General features: G+C 34.4%; 1 long non-coding RNA gene across 2 annotated transcripts; it reads left to right on the top strand.

Annotated features, from left to right (window-relative positions):
• The first annotated feature begins 571 nt into the window (after nucleotides 1-571).
• On the top strand, nucleotides 572-12,923 carry LOC110683938. Of its 2 annotated transcripts, none has more exons than XR_002503707.1 (3): nucleotides 572-850; nucleotides 1,461-1,709; nucleotides 10,558-12,167. It is a non-coding gene; the product is annotated as an uncharacterized LOC110683938 (long non-coding RNA). The 2 variants fall into 2 exon arrangements; XR_002503708.1 differs by lacking the exon at nucleotides 10,558-12,167 and adding an exon at nucleotides 12,691-12,923 and having other exon boundaries at nucleotides 573-850.
• The last annotated feature ends 397 nt before the right edge of the window (nucleotides 12,924-13,320 follow it).

Below are 13,320 nucleotides of genomic sequence, written 5' to 3'. Positions count from 1 at the left end.
TTGATTAGTGTAATTATGTTTTAATAAGAGTTACTCAAGCTCAATTGACAAATAAAGTAAGTTTTGATTAGTTTTAATAACTTCAGATTAATTAGAATATGGTAAATTGAACACACCCCTATTCTAATTACCTTTTTAAAAAGTGTCTTAAAATTGTGTTGCACATTATTAAAAAAAAAAAAAATAGAAAAACTATTAAAATATTTAGTGATTTGACAAAAGTGAAAGTGTAACACTTTTCTTTTTTTAAAAAAAAAGCAAAGGGTTGCATTAGATATTTGCATCATTTATAAAATAAAAAAACGATAGTATGACTTAACTTCAATTCAATTTAACTCGAAAGAACAAGTTCTGATGAAATATGTCTAACAAAAATCACAACAAATGGACCATATTCACCGGAGACTGACTCTAAGAGTCTTGTTCATGAACGTGTTGGATGAATACAAACAATCTTGGTAATAACGCGTACTCCTAATAATGTTAGAAGTATGGTACTATGAATTAAGGAATGGAATAGTCTTCAAAATACATCTTGTAAGGGGCGAGTCACATCAAACATTTCGTATTGTTATGTGGAATTTGTAAGAAACAAACCAATCTTGCTTATTTAGTTTACGAATATAGCCTTAGCATTATCTCAAAATAAAAGAAAATTCAAAATAACTCTATGAATCACACACACACAAATAAATAAATAAATAAATAAATAAAGGTATTGTCCAGTCAATGAATGAGTCAATAAGTCATTAAATTTTTGCTCTACTTGATTTCATTATAAAAAGTTCCTTTCCTTAGTCTCGCTCTAAGTACGTTTTAAAAGTCATTTCCAGTCACCAGCCTCTAAATTGTAAGTTCCTCAAATTATTTTGTTAAAATTTTCGAGTCATCTAACTCTCTTCTTATTGTTACATGTATAATCCATCCAATTCTCTTTTGAAGGTGTATGATGAGTTTTAATTCAGTAAATCTCTGTTACTCACTGTGAGAAACATTTTTTTTCTCACAGTGGCAGTTCCGTAAATAAAATGTACCACCATGACTAAAGTGGTACAATTTTATCATCCATTTCATAAATAAAATGTACCACCGTGATTAAAGTGGTACATTTTATTTAAGAAACTGCCACTGTGAGAAACAAAAACGTTTCTCACAGTGAGTAATGGGGACGCCCTCGTTTTAATTATAAGGTTAAACTTTTTGTTAAGTTATTACTTTGACATAATATGAAGAGCTAGCTTGAGGGATATGAACCATATAATAGAGTATAAAAAAACTAAATTATGAGCTTCAAACATTAGTTAATCTTTTAGTTAAATTGGTCCTTTCACATGTATGTTTTAATTTGGATTATTGATTGTGAGATGTTGGACAAATAGAGTAGTTTACTCTTCCAACTTTTTATTTTACGTTGTGTTTGTACTTAATTTGTTAACTGAGTACTAATGTCTCAAACCTAGCTGCAGTAATAAATAATAGCACGAAAATGAGCAAGAATGGAGGAGAAGTTTTTGGGCCAGCGGTAGGAATCGATCTCGGGACAACATACTCTTGTGTAGCTGTTTGGGAACATAATAAAGTTGAAGTCATTGTGAACGACCAAGGCAACCGTACAACACCATCTTGTGTAGCCTTCAATGAAAGCAATCGCCTCATTGGCGAGGCTGCTAAGAACCAGGCAAATCTTAATCCTACTAATACAATCTATGGTAATCTCTCTAACTCTAAGCTAGCTGCTACAAACTCTCATTATAGCATGTTGCTGCTTTGAATAGTTTTCATTTCGTTTTTTCATGTTTTGTATTGTTATGCTCTTTGATTATTACTGATATATTGTGGAAATTTTGTCACAAGGACTTTTTATTTCCACTTTTTTGTCATAATTATATTCAAGTTATATGTATCATTTCAAATCTTTCATATCTTTTGTATTAAAATAATAATTTCAATGTAATGATATCCTTTCCTCCCAAAATCAATATAATTTCTTACAACTATATATAGAAATTTAAGTAGATATTATTATTTTTACAAAAATCATAATATTTAATGAATATGAACCTTATTATAATAAAGAGTTTTGTAAAAAAAAAAATTGAATTACATGCAAATTATTGTAAATTTTTTTATAAATTTTAGTAAAATCATACATTGCACGTAGGAGTGAAAGTTCAGTTTGGGGTGTGGTTTAATTATCACCCAAGCTAAAACCAAACCATATTAGGTTTGAGATTTTTTAAACCGCACAATACCATATTTGATCCAAACCAAACCACATCACTTTTAATTTGGTTTCAAAACAAAAACCAAACCGCACCACAATTTTTTGGGCTTAATGTTTTAAGTTTTGACTTGTATCTTTTTTGGGCCTGATTCAATATAACTTGTTTTTAGCCTTATATAGTAAAGTTGAAAATCAAATTTGGGCTATAATTTGGATATGGGCCTATATTTCGGTTTGATTTTGTTCTTTCGGTTTTTTAAATGATAAAACCGAAACAAACCACAAACCACAATTTTTTAATTTCTCAAACCGCATTGAACCATATTAACAAATAAAAAACCAAACCGCATTACTAATTCGATTTGGTTTGCGGTTCGGTTCGATTTTAAGTTGTTTCACCCTAATTTGCACAAGATCTTAGCTAGTAAGGTGCTAAAAAAAATTAAAAAAAAATCCATTACGCTAATTTACAAGTAAGTTACTTCAAAAAAAAATTAAACTTAAATTAATTTTTTCATATATTACTAAATTTATACCAAATACGAAGTAATTAAATAATTCTTATTTGTAACCCTAATTCCCATGAAGGGCTACAAATATTATCTTATCACAATTTTCTATTTTTTCAATAATATTTGATCTCCGATAAACAAGTCATTCGGGTTGCATGGCAACGGGTCGGGTAATTTTTAAGTCAACAAATAATCGGGTTAAGTTCAAGTTGGGTCACTTTAAATTTTGGGTTAACAAATAATCGGGTTGGGTTTGAATCAAGTCACTTTGAGTTGGGCCATTTCGGGTCGGGTTAATTTTCAAGTCCAATTGTCAACTATGTCGAATCAAGTTTAGATCGGTTCATTTTGAGTCATGTCAATTTTCAGCTTCATTTTAATTTTTAATTGTGCATGTATGTAGATATAGAAATTTGATGAATAAAGTGGAAATCTTAGTGAATTACAAAATTACACACTACTCGTATCATGTAAGACTGTGTTACAAAAAACGTTTTTTTGTTGTTTATTTGAACAGTTAAACTTGCTAGTTGGCCACAAAAACCATGTGTATTACAGTATTAGAAGCATTATAAGTGCTATTGTTGTAATAAAATAAAAATAAAAAATAAAAACATTATAAGGTAATTATAGTTCTGGTCAATCAATTCGGGTCATCACTTCGGATATCGGATCAATTTTGGGTTGGATACAATTGTATTGGGTCATGTTCGAGTATCGAGTCACGTTCGGGTGAACTCCAGTTCGGGTAGGGTATGGATCGGGTTGGGTAAGTTTGGGTTCGGGTCAATTTTAAGTCGTGGATCGAGTCATTAATATGGTTTTTAAAATAAGCTATGGTATAGTTACAAAAATACCCGCTCCATGATCATCATTGTGATTCTGTTCCACTGTAAATCAAATTTAATAAAACTAGCATTTTGGCCCGCTTTGATGCACTTGTTGTTATTTAAGTTATTTTTATACGTAGGTATGTTATTCTATAGTTGTAACTTTTGATATAAAATACGAAGTAATTTAATTGTTTCATGACAATTAAGGCGAATGAAATTCACTGTTAAAACTTAAAAGAAAGAGAGAGTGAGGGTGGAACTGTAGAAAAAGAGGAAGGAATTTAGTTAGGTATATAGACCTGGAAATCCTGCCTCAGACTCGATGACCCGAACCGAATGACCTAACCCATGATCCTCAAATTAATTCCAATTATAAAGGTTATCAGCAAAGGAAACCCTATTTCGCTAATTTCACTAGATAATCAGATTAATTAAAACATAATAAAAACTAATGCATTCCAATTAAGGGTTTTGTTAACTTTGTGTTCAGGTTACAAATAAATTTTTTTAAAATGCAACAATTGAGTCCGTAGAAACAATTTAGACAAAGAATCAACGACTGTCGCAAGTAACGACTGCCGGAAAACAATTCCAGTCCATACCTTCAATTAAGACAAAGGAAGCAACGACTGCCGGAAAACAATTCACGGAACTACCGACGAACCAAAATTTCTTTTTAGCTCCGGCAGAAACCGCTGTCTTAGTCTCTTCGGAGCACAGTAACTACGGCAGCAACCACTGTGTTAGTCTCTTCTTCGGAGCACAGTAAATACAGCAGCAACCAGCGTCTTAGTCTCTTCTTTGGAACAGAGCACAGTAACTGCAGGGAAATGGGAGATGAATAGAGAGAGACTAATTTTGGACCTAAAATGAAACTGAAAGTAAAACCCCTGAATATAAAAAATGACAGAAACGGGCATCCGTAATAGTTCAAACAACAACGGGGTGACGTGCACCTCACCATCAGTCAAGGATTGTATATTTGGGTGTTAATGTGTTATAGTCCCGATGTATTTACAAAGCATACGGAAGGGCAAGAAGGTAAATTCGACAAGTTTATGGACATAAACTGACTCTACGGTGGTACAATATAACATACCATTACATACTATTATGCAATTATAATGTACCATTAACCTAGAAGTTGTCTTGAAAGTATTTTTTTGAGTAATATTTTTCCCTGTAGTGTTACTTACTTTCCAGCATCATATTAGTTGAATAATTACCCCTAACATAGTTCACCTGTCACTTACTAGTCATGATACGAATAACTAATTAGTAGGCAAGTGACTAATAACTAACAACTAGTAAAGTTACTAATAACTAATTAGTAGTGAAGATACTAACAACTAATTACTAGTCAAGTTACTAATACCTAAGTCACAGTACACTAGAATCTTAGTGATTTGCAAATCAAACGTTCGGATATTTACGATGACCGTATAGCACAGTTGGAAAGCATTGAATGGCAGTAACCGGGTTCAATGCCAATTTATCCCGCAACACCTACATGTATCAATACTAGATTTCTCTGTAGGGACTATATATCGCATTCCCGGAATGATGCTTTGACTCGACGTAGGTTGTTAAAACATTTTACCAAATGAAACGTGTTGTGTTTCTAGTACACTGGCTCATGTAATCAAGGGTACCACTATGACAACTTTGGTAGCGGGTTCAATGCCAATTTATCCCGCAACACCTACATGTATCAATACTAGATTTCACTGTAGTGACTATATATCGCATTCCCGGAATGATGTCTTTGACTCGACTTAGGTTGTTAAACCATTTTACCAATCAAACTGTCATGTTTCAAGTACACCAGGTCATGTGATCAAGGGTACCACTATGACAACTTTGGTACCACTAAAGTCAGGTACGACTAGTTATGAATAACAAATTAGTAGTCAAGTGACAAATAACTATTTAGTAGTCAATTTACTAATAACTAAGTAGTAAAGTGACTAATAACTAGTTAGTAGTCAAGTGAATAATAACTAGTTACTAGTCAAGTTACTAATAACTAATTAGTAGGCAAGTGAGTAATAACTAGTTACTAGTTAAGTTACTAATAACTAATTAGTAGGCAAGTGACCAACAACTAATTAGTAGTCAAGTTACTAATACCTAATTATGACTAGTTACTAGTCAAGTTACTGATAACTAAGTGACAGTACTCTAGAATATTCGTGATTTGCAAATCAAAACGTTCGGATATATGACCATAGAGCACAGTTGGAAACTATTCAAGAGGCAATGAGCGGGTGCAATAGTAGAGTTCTCTTTGGTGACTATGTATCACAGTCCTGGAATTCTGTGTTTGACTCGACACAGGTGGTCACAGGTGTCAAGTTTCAAGTACAGCGTGTCATGTGATCAACGGTACCACTAAGACAACTTTGGTACCACCCACCTTTTGGTGGTACAAATCTTGTCATACAATGAACCACTGAAAAATGAAATGGTTTATACCTCTTCAGGGTGGTACGAATACCTGCGTCGTACATCACCCTATTCACTTGTCACTTATTATCCATTTAGTGGTAATAATTTCCATGATATATTTGGTATATGGACTCTAGATCGAGCGAAAATACAAGAGATTTAGAAGGAGTATGAAGAGAAAAAGGGACGGATGAGACAGAAATGGTCGAGAAGGGACGTGGTTAAGTGATGAGAATGAGAGAGAAAGGGTTGTGGTGAAGTGACGTGATGGATGTTCCAACACTAATGTCAAGCTTGCATGCCACTTTAATGTTGGGAATATGCATCCATCCCAAGTTCCACATGGAAGAAACAAGGAGGAGGATAACTCCTTATTAATGAGATGTTCACTATACTAGGATGAGGCTTTTTCGGTAACCCAAAAATAAATCCGTGCGGGCTTAGCCGACCTTAAGCGGACAATATCATACTAGTGGGTGTGTGAACGTGTGCGGAGCCCCTAACATCTAAAATACCGTTGTGTTTATTTGAAATTGCTCATGGACATACAATTAATTTGTTTAGCGTCACATAATTGTTTTGAAAACATAATTGGGTATTAACAACACTTCAACGAACAAACACCAACAAATATATTATATTATATAATCGAACTGCTTAACACCAAATAAGCCACAACATGTACCCATACAGATCATTACATCAAGGATCATAGTCAAAACATAATTAAACCATACGCAAAGGATCATTACACATCCTATAAAAGGGAAGTTGATATTCGTTCACAGACACATACACGTAAGGGTTCCACATGCCCTATTTGTCTGTGAAGCAAAATATTTCATCGCCATTCCTCATGGCCGCACCCTTAACATCCATTAATGACGAGACCTCCTTGTTCTCGTGAATCATAAGGATTTTACTTGGGCACACATTCACCTCCTCACTCCAAGCTCGAAACAGGCCGTCCAGAGAATCAACCAGCTTGACTAATACCTTCTTCCTAACTGCACGTGTTCGAGGCTCTCGGAGATATACTAGCTTCTTACGAACATCCATGTTGGCCTCAGGTTCCTACGTGAAAACGAAATTCAGCTTCACAATGTAACTAAGTTTAAACACGACTGTAATAATACCGAAGTTCAGCTAAAACGTATTTTAATTTACGGGTTAAATTAGTAGTGTTAAAACACAAATTAAACGAAATGAATAACTGTATAAAGTATAAGTGTAATACTCCGAAACAGGCCACTGTACTTATTCCATTATACGAATATGTCGTACTTAAATTGAACGACATTAACAGCAAACGTTAGTCACAATGACAATTTCACTAAAATTTAACATACAATCAACGTTTTATTTTGTTTGGACGACCTAATTTCAACACGAATGAAATAACACTAATGTTACTAACTATATTTTGTGGACATAAAATTCATCAAATTTCATCAGAAAACATTTTTCTCCATTAACCGTAAACATTGACTTTCGTTGTACAGAACGGAGGGTGTTAATTCTGGAAGTGCCCCCAAACAACAACTAATTTACCATGTGTCCAAACTCAATTAACAACTACGAATTCTACAGATCTAACAAAAATAATAAAATTAAACCAACTACAATTATAACTTATTTAGTAACTACACTAAATCTAAATTAACAGCTACTATTTAACCAAAATACCAACACATAAACAACCTCAATTAAAAATTAATGACAGACTTCTTACTACGGAAGGATAAGAACCGAACCTTGCTCCGAACCCATAGGACAGCCCCATTCACAATACCACCCAACATTGGACTGTTATTACAGAGAACGATGCCGCGAGCGTTCACGATAGTAATATCATTCGAGTGACAGTCTACCCTCCTAGAATAGTCATAGTAAACATTCTTGAATGATTCATTGATCTTGAGTTTATACTCGAGGCCGGGATCATCGTCGTTTAGGCTCTGAACCCTGAATGAGATCTTTGGAAATAAGTTGTCGGGAGTTGATGACCAACCCTTGCTTGCTTAGCTGTAGACCGACGATTCGCAGCAGGCTGTACAGGCCCTGGCATTGCAGTGGCAGGTGCCAGGACAACCACATCATCAACATCATCATCTTCTTCCCGAACGGGGTCGTCACCTGGAATGTCAATAACTTGCTGAACAGCAACACCTTCACAGCAAGGCCCTTATTTTCCTCAACAGGAGCAACGACCTCCGTGTGCTCCTCAGCAGCTACATCCTTGTACTCCTCAGCGGCAAAATGCTTGTCCTCACCATTCAATTTCTTGGTTTTCTGGGTTTACTCGGAAACAACATCTTTAGAACCAACCTTGGGCAATGTAGAAGAGCGGCCTCTTCTTTGCATCGTTAGATCAAGTAGAGGATCTTCGACGATCGAAGCAACATATGACTGGCACACTCCATGGCGTCCTTTTGGACCGGCGCCCCTGACGCCACACGCTAGATCCTCTAGTAGGCTGCGACGGCGGAACGTGGTCTTCCTTTTCCTCAACGGCGGAGAGGTTTTGGAAAGGATCGGACTATGGTGGTGGTTGGGGTTTGGAGGTGTGGAGGAACTCATTTGGATTGAATATCTTTGTGTGGGTAAGACAGTTGAACAAGTTCTTTGCCAATTATGGTTTTGTGAAAGGAATGTAGTGGTTGTGGGTGTGATATTTATCTAATTTGTCCGGCATTGGAATACGGGTCGTTGCAAACCGGTTGCGGTGTGAAACGGTTTATTTTGGGACATTTTCAGGTCTGGTTAAATGATTATTAGTCCGATTTGGTTTTTGTTTATTATTTAGTGGTTTTAATAATATTTTGGTTGCAGACGATCCGGGTAATAAACAGTTTATTGGTCAAATTATTAATCAGTTTTAGTTAAGTTGAGGGTGTTTCTCCACTGAAATTGTTCTTGTTTTTGTGTGTATTGGTTACAACGAATTTCGTATCTGGGTCCCATTCAGATTTCAACAATGCAAAAGGGTTCGGGTTGTGCTCGAATAACAACCCTCACTACTACATTTTTGATCAAATACAACGCCAAAAAATGAGCTATTGCAACGCCCTATCCAAATGCCGTGGCAATAGATAGCCTATTGCAACGGTATTTTTATTGCCGTTGCAATAGAGTAGGCTATTGCCAATTAATGCTCTTAGAGGTAGAGCTATTGCCACGGCTCTAAAGAACCGTTGTAATAGCCTAGCTATTTTAACAAAAATGAAAGCTAATGCCACGGTAGTGTTATATCATGAAAATTTTAGATAATGCGCGCATTGTTCCCTCTAATTTTTTCACCCAAATTTTGAACAACACGTGATGTTTACTTTTCTCACCCATTTTCTCCACTCATTCTCACAGAGTCACAGTACCCATTCTCACCCAATTTCTCCAATTTCTTAATTTCCCCCAATTCTCCATTTTCTCAATTTCCCCCATCATCTCACATTCAACTCTAGAAATTCTGAGGTGAAAATCACGAAAAACAATCGTTCAAAAATTCGAAGAGGAAAATAAGCAAATGATTACGAGGAAGTAGTAGACGAAGGCGGCAGTCAGGATCGGAGGTGGTGGCTGATAGCGGCAGTCAAGCGGTGGTGGCTGATAGCGGTACAGACGGTCTCAATTTCATTGTTGCATGTTGCTTCCTTGAGCTGATTGCTCGAAATTCTCTTTAAGGTAAACAACGAATTTTCGTTTTTGAGAATTATATTTGAAGTTTTTGCTTTTGTGTTTGGGAATTTGTATTTGATGCCATGGAAGATGATGTTTATGCTTTGGTAAATCTTGGAATTAAACGGCTAATGGGTTTCGTATAGCAAAATTGAGATTTTTATTTTTTTATTTTTGAAACCTAGAAGTACTGAATATTGTATTTGAGTAGTCTAATGGGGTTTTTTGGGAGGAATTTCATATAAATGGATAAGAAGATATACTGATTTGGGGTGGCTGATTTGGTTCATGGGGTAAGACTTTAGTGATCCAAGTTTCTAACTATTTATTTTTGATAATTGGTGGCCGAAATTTGTTTTTTCATAATTGCATGTGTATACAACTCAATCTGTTAACCAATCTAGATCAAAACATCCCTTGATTGAACAAGCTGGCATATCCTAGGAGGTTAGAGTTTTTAGATTTCAGCCTGATTTTGCAATTCTGATTTTTGCCAAGCTTTGGAATAGTTTGATATTGTGTTATTGGTTTTAGCTCTTAAATTAGTTGTTGCTACACCTCTATACTTGTACGTATTGATGTTTTCTCTGTTCTGTAAATTCATATGATCTGGTAATATTTTTGCTCTACAGTTGTAGTATCATATCTTGTCCTGTCATTTAACTGTCTCTGATTACACTAATCAATGCATTGCTAAGGTGGGTGGTGAATGAACTATATGAACTTCTATTTTCTGTTCATTTTGTTTGAAGCTTGTCAGATTGGCTTTATCTTTTCTACATAACTGCATTACGTCTGAATTCCTTTTATATTCATTCTCATATTTTCTAATATGTTGTTGGCATGTCTCTATCTCTGGAACCAGACCAGGCAACGTTGGGTAGATAATAAAAATCAAAGTAATAAAGGGCAGCAAGTTCGTGCTCCAAAATTAAGATTGGTTGACTATATTATTTTGAATCTGTTCAAATTACTAGCTCTTCATTTGCAAATAGTATGGTAATTTGTTCTGGTTTTTGTTGATGTATCTGAGTAATTGATTATGTTTCCCGTCCTAAGTTAGTGATGGTGTGCCTATTCTACATTTGTTGAATTTTAAAGGGTAAACAACGAATTTTCGTTTTTGAGAATTAAATTTGAAGTTTTTGCTTTTGTGTTTAGTTGAAAATTGATTTGGGGTGGATGATTTGGTTCATTCATGGGGTAAGACTTTAGAGATCCAAGTTTATTACTTTTTTCTAATTGCTATAGCCATTGTTCAAGCTCATGTGCATGCTTGACCTAAACGAACAAAAGAATGTAATCAAGCTAATTAATCCACTTTGATTTCTCTTTTCTTGGACAGTAAGGAACTCTGATTTAATATTAATAGGTTGCATAATGACGCTATATTTAATTAATTAGATGACAAAATAGCATGATAAATTGTGTTTTTACAGGATTTATTAATTTGTTTATTTTGGTTGAGTTTGAATCAATTTCCTTGGATCCACACAACTAAACTTACTCCGTAAATATACTGAGTATATAGACTTTCTTGTATAAATCAGATTTAAATAACAGGGTTTATACGCTGTACATGTCTTTTGGTCTTGTCCCTTAGTTGTAGCCAATTAAATTACCCAGTGGAGGAAGGGCATATCATGTATATGATAGTGGGTTTTGGAGGGTTTAAGGAAAAGAAAAAGATAAGATTATTTTGGCTCCAAATGTTGTGTTTCAGTCTATTTTATTAAGTCATGCATAAATATATAGCATTAATTTTTTCAATTCAGAGTAAGAGAAGCATTATTAAGTTGGCAATAAACCGCAGAGGCCATCAGATCAACTTACTAGAAATTCAGTAAATGCACAAATGGAAAATACATACAATTTTTTTTTTTTTAAGAAAGGAACTAAATGGAAAGGATCTAGGCATTATTCTAAGTGGTCGTACGAATTGAATGTCATTTACTCAATACACTATGTAGCATTTGAACTGTAAGTGTTCAATTAATTAAGTTGGCTTTTTGACTTGTCAAGCATCATGCCAGTGGAGTCAATCTCTGAGTTTGTTTGGGATTGTTTGAACTATTTTGTTGTGGAGTCCATCTTTGATTTTGTTTGGGATTAATTGAACTATTTTGTTATAACGAATGCAAGTAAATGATTTTGAATGACCCTTAATCACATAGTAGTTACTTCCCAATTAATAATACTATTGAAAGCATATGCAATCATTCAAATCATATGCCTATGCATTTTAAAAATAAAATAAACAAAACACAAAAAATTAAATTAAAAAAAAAAACCCTGTTTTTTCCAAGCATAGACTCTCAGGATTTGTAGTGAATCCAACATACCCAAATCAGAAGGTAGCTCTTTCAGGCTATGACAATTAGTGATGCTCAGAGGCACTAGTGTGTTGTTCTATATGGCTCATTAACTAGTTGCTTTGGGCATTCGTATGGCTATGGATGCTCCTGTTTCTTCTGGGAAGAAAAAAAACCAGAAGATGCATGCTCATGATTCTGTAACATCTAAATGTACAAGAACTGATTTCTCTATGGTGGTGTTTAGGTTTTTTTTTTGGGTAAATCAGCACTACCTTGCAACTATGTGTAGTTTTAATGATGCTGCTAAGTATAGTCTAATGATGCATGAATCTGGTGCTTTTGATCATGTCTTTTGTCAGTCACAATCACCTAGAATACTTTTGACTACTACTTAGTTCTATTTCTTGTTGGTTATTTAGCTAGTACTTTGTTATATTCTGGGGTGCTATTTTGCTTTTCAGACTTGGAATGTTTATCTTTTGGTAATTAATGTGGCTACTGCCACTATAAATTAATAATATTTTCCTTTCTGTATAAAAAAATAAACTTCTTTGCTGCCATCTTTTAAACAACCATCATCTGTGCGTTTTGAACTTTTCTCATGTTGATTGTGGCCTTGGTCTATTATAATTTATAATTTAGTTCAATTATATTTCTATTATTTTTTTCAATTTTACGTGTAGGTGCATGGGGAATTAAATGGAGTGGAAGTATAGTGACTAGTCATCTAACAAATGGTGCATATATATTGGCGACTCTTATTCAAGTTCCGGCTTTGTGAAGATTTGGAAATTTCGGCTTATATATATGTTGACAATTTGTATTTTGGACGATTAAATTAATTATCTAACTTTTATTTATTATTAGTAGGGTATGTCATACCAAAAACAAGCAATTAATATTTTGTAATGTACGTATTTCACATTATAATTATTATATATAAATGATACTTTAATTTGTTTCTGTTAGTATATTTAGATTTGTAATGACTAATAATACATATTTTATATTACCATTCCATCCTAACAAAAAAAAAAGAAAAAAAAAACCAATGATTAATCCGTTGCAGTAGATACGTACTCCTATCATTGTATTAATTAGCTTCATCCGTTGCAATAGGTTTAATTTCATCATAATTATTAGTCAGTACTCTATTGCCACGGATAAGTTATGCCGTTGCAACAGGTATTGGTCTATTGCCACGGATCAGTGGTGCCGTGGCATTAGGTGTCATAAGCTGTTGCATTAGACCTACTGCAACGCCAGCAGATGCCACGGTACATGGCCGTTGCATTAGGCCTAATGCCACGGAT

Source organism: Chenopodium quinoa, unplaced genomic scaffold (assembly GCF_001683475.1).
Source record: "Chenopodium quinoa cultivar QQ74 unplaced genomic scaffold, ASM168347v1, whole genome shotgun sequence".
Lineage (NCBI taxonomy): Eukaryota > Viridiplantae > Streptophyta > Magnoliopsida > Caryophyllales > Amaranthaceae > Chenopodium > Chenopodium quinoa.
Note: the sequence above shows the minus strand (reverse complement) of the source record. Positions and strands in the feature narration are given on the sequence as shown.